At 34.0% G+C, this 9,868-nt stretch overlaps 1 pseudogene; it reads left to right on the forward strand.

Moving 5' to 3' along the window:
* The first annotated feature begins 831 nt into the window (after positions 1 to 831).
* Positions 832 to 3,302, forward strand: LOC149221069 (protein VAC14 homolog pseudogene; annotated as a pseudogene).
* The last annotated feature ends 6,566 nt before the right edge of the window (positions 3,303 to 9,868 follow it).

Raw genomic sequence — 9,868 nt, forward strand, 5'->3', positions numbered from 1 at the left:
ATGACTCCATGGAAATTAAAATCAAGGTGGGGCAGAAGCAGAAGCTACAACAACTAGGAAATCAATCATCCTAAAGATGATAATTTATCATGACCTCAATGCAATGGAGACAAATTGAATTTTTCATGATATCTCCTTTCACATGAAAGCATATGGATAGCCCAAGAAACATTATGCAGGGAGAGGGAACCGAATGAGTGATAGGATAAAATAAATGCAAATCAGCATCAAATAATACAACTATAATTAGTCTTCATATCTCTTTTCAATGTTCAATGTGAACAAAAACAATAAGAAATATTCACTCAACAAGTAGCTTCTCTTCAGATCCCTTTGTGCACCACAAAACATCACTCGATGAAAATGACCTGAGGACGATCAATCCGTATAGAGGGGAAATGCACCAAAATAATATGTTATTCAAATACCCCTGGTATCATAGAAAGGCCATAAGGGCAGGGGGAAATTTGAGGAATCAGCATCCCCTAATCTGCTCATATTATGTGTAGCTATGGATTTATCCTCCAACTGCTAGCGGTCTTTGACACAATTTTATATTTACTACTTAATATTTTAACTTTGTCCAAGTGATATTCATAAATACCATTATTTTGAAAGAGAAAATGAGTTTTCATCTTGTTCGTATCTTCATCGATGTCCTTGAAGGACAAGGAAGAAGCGTGAGGTGATGAGAGCGGGCATGGACTATAATTAGGGGAGTAGGTGATTAACTTTCCTTGACCATAAATGCTTCCCCGAATTTTTATCATTAGCATTATTATTATCTTATTCCATTGGTGACAAAATGATAGATATATCCTCCATGTGTCCATGATGTGAAATCTCATGGAAAAGCTCTATGAGAAGTGCAAAAACATGACCTTGGAGGTTGAAGGAGTTGTCAAAACATTTACTGTTGTTGGTGACCATAAAAAGATATCAACAATAATTAATGTGATGACGCATGAATTTTCCTGCTCTCTTCAAGCAATCATAAGAAAGGAGATTTAATAGGGTTAGATACTACAATTGTTGGTTTAGAAGCAGAAGCTACTCAACATTTGGAGCAAATTGTTCCACTTGTTTTCAACTCTCTTTTTTTAATCAAGATATCAAGGTTTGTTATTATTGTTGGGTGTGGAGCATGATTATCTTCTTTAATTAGAGGTATCACCACATTGGACCCCAGTTCGTAATGTGGTGGTAACGCCACCTGTAAAATGTACACTGCAAGGGGGGTCTAGGGGAGTGCTACAATCCTTGGGAGCCCACCCAGCAGGGGATCGGGGGCAGCACCCCCGAGTCTAAAAATAGATGTAAAATTGCCTTGTAAAATGTTGTAATTTAGTAGTCAATATGGGTCGTTCATTAGGCGGAGATCTGACGGTAGAAGTTATGTTTAATTTATGGTTTTTTTCCCTGGAAGGAAACCCCTCACTATATATGAGGGAATTGTATTGCGTCTATGTAGATCCGTGTTTTAAGTGAGAAAGAGAGAGGAGATTGTGTGAGAGCAAAGAGAGAATTACAGCGGATCTGATGTAGGTTGTATCTCTTCATTTTGTTGGATAATATAAAAGGAAGGACTAGCTATTTATTTGTGGATGTAGCCTAAATTGGGTGAACCACGTATATCTGTGTCCCTCTTGTTTTATGTGTTTTTTGTGTTTATATATCTGCAATATATTTTATGTGTTCCATTGCTCTGTAATATATAATTTTCTAACAATTATGCTTGTGAATCCCTCTATAACATTGCAAAGGTTGCAAGAAGGGAATCTATTGTATTCTTTAACCAAATTTTTGATGTGCTATGCAAAATTTCAGGAGATTCAGATGCTAATGTTCAAAGTGCGACACATCTTTTAGATCAGCTGGGTAAGAACATTGTTACAAAAAGTGACGAGTTCATGAGTGGTTACATGAATTTTTTTAGCATCGAGGATTTTATACCATTTTTAAGGGAGCGCATGAATGTTCTCAACCCTAATATATGCCAATTCTTAGTGGGATGGATTACTATTTTGGCCAGTGTTCCTAACATTGATATGTTGAGATTCTTGCTAGAATTTATTGTTGGCCTCTTCAATATGCTTAGCGATTCTAGCCACGAGATATGTCAACAGGAAAATTCAGCACTCTTTGAATTCTTACAAGAGATAAAGAAATATTTCTCGATAGATTATGGGGTCATGGCTGAGATATTAGTGCTTAGGGTTGGCTATACATATTAGCTTACTCGGTTGACATCCATATCCTAGATGAATTAATTTGTTAATCTTTGGGGAGACCAGATGGTTCCTTATTATGTTGATATTTTGGGAGCAATTTTTCCATGCATCTCTAACAAAGAAGAGAAATTAAGAGTGGTTCCTCATGAAACCATTGAATATGTTCATGCAATTAAGGTCGGCCCTACTGAGGGATTCAATATTGGATCAGAGCTTACCATTGCTAGGAGAGAACTATCAAATGCAAAGCTATAAGGATTGAGGCATTACATTGGATGGAAGTTCTTCTTGAGAAGCATCGGAAAGAGGTCATATCATTTCTTGATGATATTTTTTTTCACTTCTCGATGCTCTCTTAGATCCATATGAAGATGTAGTGTTGCTAGTTCTAGAATTCCATGATTGCATAGAAAGAGATGCACCACATTTTTTCCATCTTGTTGTCTTCCTTGTGTATCACTTCCGAATGACCCATTAACTTCTTGAGAAGTTGGGAACATTGATACTATGAAGGCTATGCATTTTTTTAGATGTTGAACAAGTGTATCGAGAGTTATTGACTATCTTGGAAGGAGAAGTTGATTTAGATTTTACCTCAGTCATGGTTTAGGCGCTAAATTTAATCCTTCTTAATTCCTCTAGGTTGGTTAAGCTTCGAGCACAAATAAAACAATCTTTGTCCAACACTTATGGATGAGTTTATTGAATGGCTTGTATTCTTCCTTGTGTCATTGACCAATGTAAACAATAATTCTCTACCCATTGGCTCAGGCGTATCAACATGCCAGTGTTGTAGTTCAATAACTAGTAGAGGAATACATTAATGTGAAGTTTATGGTGCAACTGGAAAAGTTTTTTTGTCTACTTGAAACACCAATATTCACATATTTGAGACTGCATCTTTTAGATCCTATACTATATACATGGTTGTTGAAAAAAAATTATGGTCTTTTGATGTTACTTCCTTATAAAAGTGATGCATTCAAGATTCTAAGGACACGATTGAAGATAGTTCCAACATACACCTTCAGTGGTGAACTTCCAAACATTAGTGCTAATGCAATTAGGTGAATGGATTGAGGAAATGCCTATTCTTAAATAGTATCTCATATTTTTTCCCTTCTAAGTGGCTCACAAAATGTTTAAGATGGAGACAAAAACACCAATATCAACAATGGAACTAATGGAATCAATTTTACCATGAGGTTGCCACAGTTTGATCACATGCAACATCAACATCGCTTACATTGCAAATCACAACCACATATGGAAAGGCAAAATGGAAAGAAAACTATTTCATCACAATTATGGGTCAACCACACAAAACCCTTGCCATCGAAGTCCATTTTCTAGGTCACATACTGTAAGTATCACAGTTGGACACAAGCATTACAAGGTATCTCTACCCTCGAATCTTTTTTCATCAATGTTATGGGTCAACCACACAAAAACACTTTCCATCAAAGTCCATTTTCTATGCCACACACTATCACTATCACAGTTGGGTCACAAGCATTACAAGGTATCTATATCCTTGGATCGGATCCTTTTGGGTTGACAAAAAATTTGATATTCATTCATCATGGTTATGGGTCATCCACAAACACACAATTGTGGGTCAACCATGCAAAACCCTTGTTTTCAACAGTACTTGCTTTTGGGTCATCCACAAACTTATGGTTAGGGGTCCACCACACAAAACCATTCTCTTCATTGTCTAATGTTCAAAAAAATATTCTTAGGATGGAACTCTATGCAATGGGGAATATTTCTTCCTAAGGAGGGAGGAATGTTTTGTATGGAAAGTCACATCCACACATAGTAGTCACCCATGGTGTTTACCCATGATATTTTCCCATGGTATCCGGCCATGGAAATTACCCATGGTATTGTAACTCAAAAGGTTATAAATTTGGGCCTCACTTTGTAAAAGGACATATTCATCCACACAATGGAGTTGTAACTGTTTTCCTTTTAAGAGAGAGTTTCTTTATGAGTTTTCTTCTTGTCCAGGTGTTCAAGTTTCTCAGATCTTGGCCCCAAATATCTATATCAATATCAATATAAGAGGAGATACAGCCCCTATAATGAAAATCATAAGTCCTCTAAGCAATTAGACTATTATATTTTTAAGTCATAACAATAAGGTGAAAGGGTAAAATACATAGTTTATCGTGTCAATCATGTACAAGTTTTTTGACAAAACAGTCCAACATTCAATTAATCCATAACATACAATATAACATGCCAACCATAATCATAATAATAATCCTCACCTCTTGGGCATCCATTAACATTCATTGATATATAAGAGTTCATACAAACATATGAAATTTATAGAACATCATAGTTTATAACTCAATATATCAATGCATTTGACTTATTTGAATGTGTAAAGATAGTTGGAAAATAAAGGAGGGACTTAAAATATTGATCTGAATTGGATACTTATATTTCTTGGCATCCAACTTGATTTTTTTAGAATGGAAAAAGGTGGAGGAATCAACTCACAAGACCCTTTTCACTGGTGGGACCGAATTTGGCAAATTAGGGTCTGAATCCTTCTAGGAGTATTTTGAGACATCAAATGATGTTTTTTGGGGGTAAAACTTTGCTTCCTTAGAACAAAACATTTTTTCCCTATTTCTCTCATAAATACCCTTCCATTGGCATTAAAATCACATCAATCAGAGTCCATATGAAAAATCTATGCCACTCAAAAGTTGACCTTCCTGTTTTCACCACCATAATTTGAAAGGATGCCACATCAACACCCATAATTTATGGAAAAGGGATTAGCCACGTGATTATGATGAATAATACTCTAGAATATTTTATATTTTAACTCTGGTTAATATTTGAGCTATCCAAACCTAACCACTAGTAGGCTGTGTTATAATCAGTACACTAGGAGAAAAAGGGGGGTTTCCATTATTTCAAGTGATTTTGCTCCATAACTGAGAAAAAATAGCCAATAGGGATGGGATATAGAGCACATAAATAGGATTTGTTCACTATAGTAGAAAATGGACCACATTCCATACCTTTTACTCATAACCATTTTTCCATTCAGAGAAAAATAGTGGAGTGGCATCACCTTCCAACTCGTTTTTCTCCCGAAAGGGTTTCCCAAGTCATATTGTGTGCCAAATGTGTTTGTGGGATTTTCTTTTCTTTTCTCTATTTTCTGTATAATTTTATTTCACATGCATACACTATTCATATTAATCTATAGATCTATAAATCTAAATAGATATAAAACTTTAAGAGTGTAGATTTTGGATTTTTAAGTATAATTTTACTAGATATGTTGTGACGAACTGTCTAGTGGAATATCAATGGTAGTTTATGGATTAACTCTCCACCTAACCATAGCCCATGTGTATTACAAATTTCTTACAGCTGACCATCCCTAATCTAAATTTAAAGTTTGAGGGAACATGTGCTCAGGGAAACTTCACACCAAGCTTAGTAGGCACTCAAGAGATGGAGTCCACCATCTAGGTGGTTTCTCAACTACCCTCTAACAGTAAACGCCATATTGACTCACTTTCTTCTCTACTTCCTATTGTGGGGCTTCACCCAAGGTCCATATGGGGCATTTCTTAGTCCAAGAGGTTGAATCCATTGTCCAGGTGATCTCTCAATTGTCTTTTCATAGGAATCACCATAGGGGTTTGCAATCCACTATCTAGTTTTTTAACAACTTTCTCTAGGAAGAACCATAGTGACTTAGAATTCCTTATCCAGGTGGTTAATAGTTATACAACCAACATCATAATGATTATTATATTCACTAAGCCTCCTAGTAACTAGTCACTCTTGGAAACACATAATCTAGTGGCCTTAGTTACAACTCCATTATTTCCCCATGCACTCCATGCTCAACGTCCAATACTTTTTTTTCTCCAATCATGTCCTTTCACCATTGTTACTCTTCATGTTTCCTTTCCTCGTTGTTTCTCCTCTATTCTCTTCCCATTTTTCTTTGTGTCCCTTCTTGTGTCTACAAGAATTCATAACTCCTTCCCTCATGTTAAGGAATAATAAAACATCGGCATTTTCCCCCCATCCAATCACATATTTTCCATCTGTCAGGTGGTGGTTCGATCTATTATGCCACCTCCTCCATATTTAAGGGTGTGAGTATCATCCTCACTTCTCCACTTTCCCATTTCTCTACTCTCCGTCATACTTGGATCCATTGTCCCTCTCTTTAGGTGAACATTCAATTTTTTTATTATTTTCAAGAAAATAATTTAACACTTACATTATTTAGAGGATTTGTCCTAGCAAGTAGTTGCTTACACGTTGGATTTCGTGGTTATGATCACATATACAAAAATATGGATAAAGGGTGGGCTTGCTACATATAAGTTGAGATGGAAAAGAGGTGATCATATGGGAAATGATCATCCAACATGCCTTCGTCTACAAGAGTAGTTAGTCTAAAGAAAAAAACTGTAACAAATTTCTTCTTTCCAAGTTTTTCAATTATTGTCAAATCAAATTGTTATAATAATAATAACCATTTTACAATCCTAGCATTTACATCAAGCTTATTCATTAAATACTTGAAAGAAACATGTGTATACAAAGACTTGGTAACTATTTATATAATCCTTAAACTTATTCAGAGCATGAACAATAGTGAGAAATTATTTTTCAGTTAAAATATAGTTGAAATTTGCATTATATAAATTCTTACTAATGAAATAAATTTCATAATAAATATTTATAGTTGTTCTCCGAGAAATTCCCCTATTTCTCTCTCTCAAGCATTGGTGTGGATGTGGACAGGTAAAGTCCAGTTGTTCCATGTAGGACAGGTTCTGAGATAATTTTTTCCTTAATGCATTCAAAAGCTTGACATTTGGATGACTAGCAAAAATCTAAATCTTTGAATAATAGGGAAAATAGAGGACAAGAAATCTAGTAAGTTTTCTTGGGTGACAACTCTGAGCTTGAAAACATGTTTAACAACTATATAATTTTACAGTTCACTTCAATATATACCATTGTTAACAATTTTCAAGTCAAGCAAGTGAAATTCAATGAATATTGCTTTGTATTCCATTCTATTATATGTCAATGACTAAGCCAAACGTGGGTCCAATGAAGTCCATAACCCATTTCTTAACAGGCTCAAATGACACTTCTGGCTGCAAGGGAATTTCATTTCTCTTGTATGCTTTCCCATTTTTTAATATTCATCACACTGATAGGTGTATTAATGAACATCTTTGTGAAGGGTAGGCCAAAATAACCACTCTACAAAATACTATAGGTTGTCCTTTTGGCTACAAAACTATCTCCACTTGGCCCATCATGGCAAGCCTCTATAATATCATGCACTTCATCATCCCTAACACATATTTTCAGGCTTTAATCAAGTCCTATATTGAACAAGTAACCTTCAATCCATGTGTAGGAAGCACTTTTGTTGATGATCTTGCATCTCTCCCTGTAGTATAGATGAGGAGGAAGCTTTCCTGTAGTCATAAATTTAGTTGTGTTAACAAACCAAGTAGTATCATGTTGAGATGGAAAAAAGGTGCTCATCTAGGAAATGATCATCCACCATGCCTTCATCTGTAAGAGTAATTAGTATGGAAAAATGTTTGAAACAACATTCTCTTTTCCAAGCTTTTCAATTATCATCAGATCAAGTTGTTGTAATAATGATAACCATATAACAATCATGGCATTAACATCAAGGTTATTCACTAAATACTTGATAAAATCATGATTAGTTTGTACAAAGTCTTGGTTTCTAGTGATATAATGCTTAAACTTATTCATAAGATGAAAAATAGTGAGAAATTCTTTTTCAATTACAATATAAGTTAACTTTGCATTAGACAAATTCTTAATAGTTAAATAACTTACATAAGGAATCTTGTCTATTTTTTGACCATCAAATTTCCCTATTTCCTTCTCTGAAGCATCAATATATATGTGGAAAGTTAAATCCAATTATGCCCTCTATGACAAGTGTGGAGATGATATTTTCCTTAATGCATTGAAAATATTCTTGAAATTTGGATGACTCACAAAAATATAAATATTTAACTAATAGGGAAAATAGAGGACAAGAAATATAGTATCATTTCTTGGGCGACTACTCTAAGCTTGAAAACATTTTCAACCAATATAGAATTTTAGATTTCACTTTGAAATATACTAGTGTTCACAATTTTCAAGTCAATGAAGTGAAATTATATGAATACCACTTGGCATTCCATTCTATTCTGTTTCAAGGTGTTAGTCAATTTTGTTATGCCTTAAACTCCATTACATTAAATTATTAGTCTAAGTAAGTAAAATAGTTGTGAAGTATATGACATATTATATACTAGGAATTTAGTTTTCAATTCTAATGAAAATAAATTACAATGAAGAAAAGTTCTACTCAATGAAAATGAATAAAATGACATGAAATGAAATACTAATACAAGGAAAATACTCTCTAGTGGAGGTTATAATAGAGGTTTTTAGTGTTATAAAATTGGGAAAATTTGTCGAAAGAACATCCACTACAACATCCATTTGTGGTATTGGATGTATTAGCGAAGATTATAACGGAAATTCATCACAATTGAAAAAATTTGGGCGACTAAAGGTTTTAGCGGATGTTTTTTTAGTGGTGTGCTTCATGGAAGAATAACACTGGTGCGCTAAATATATAAAAGCATTGGGGTTGTATACATAACTAAAATAACTGAGGCATTGAATGTAAATAACATCGATGCTTGAAACGTTTACTGCCCCAGTCCGTATATATTAAAAAAATGCCCTAGGTGTTCTTTTCAAAAATGGCACCAAGGCAGACAAAAAAATATTGCAGAACCGATGTTGTTATTTAAACTCACAACTCTGATGCGTATGGATTATATAAAAGCATCAGTGCACTATTGATATAAAAGAATCGTTGATAGTAATTTGAATAATGCACTGAGTCTAGAAATAATATTTTGTAGCATCGGGGCGCTAGTTCTATCAAATCCATGGTGCTTTAAGAATTACAATGCACCGGGGTGTTAAATGCAAACAATACTGGTGTTTGAAGAATATAAAGCCTTGGTGTTGTCGTTTTTTGAAAAGGCACTAACCATGCAAAAAACTTTCCGTAATGGTGCTTTTAGATAAAATAATGCACAAGTGCATGTTTATGTTATAGACACATTGATATTTTGTATGGCATTTTCTCTTTTTTAGAAACATCAACCTATGACAGTGCAATTATTTTGATTTTTTGAATCCTTTATTCATCGAAAAATTGACATATATCTTATAACAATATTCATATACAATAAATTTTGATTAGTCCATTTCTATATGATGTTTGGATTAATTTTTTATAGCATCAGATTTTGTGTCTCTTCATTATATTATTTAATCATCCATATATTTAATCAATGGTGTAACATTTCACAAGGAAATTTAATAACACAATAGAATAAATTAAAACGTATTTTTTTATTTATCAATAAGAGGATCTTTGTCATACAAAATGGGATAGTTATTAGTGGCCTTGTCTTTCAATTGGGACACTATGTCCATTACATTAAATCAAATGTTTGATTTTCATAGACAGTTATTTCAAAAAATACAACAACTTGCATTGATATCCAAAT

Source organism: Pinus tabuliformis, chromosome Q, assembly GCF_031772625.1.
Source record: "Pinus tabuliformis cultivar Carrire ecotype Pingquan chromosome Q, CPIR1, whole genome shotgun sequence".
NCBI classification, from domain to species: Eukaryota; Viridiplantae; Streptophyta; class Pinopsida; order Pinales; family Pinaceae; genus Pinus; species Pinus tabuliformis.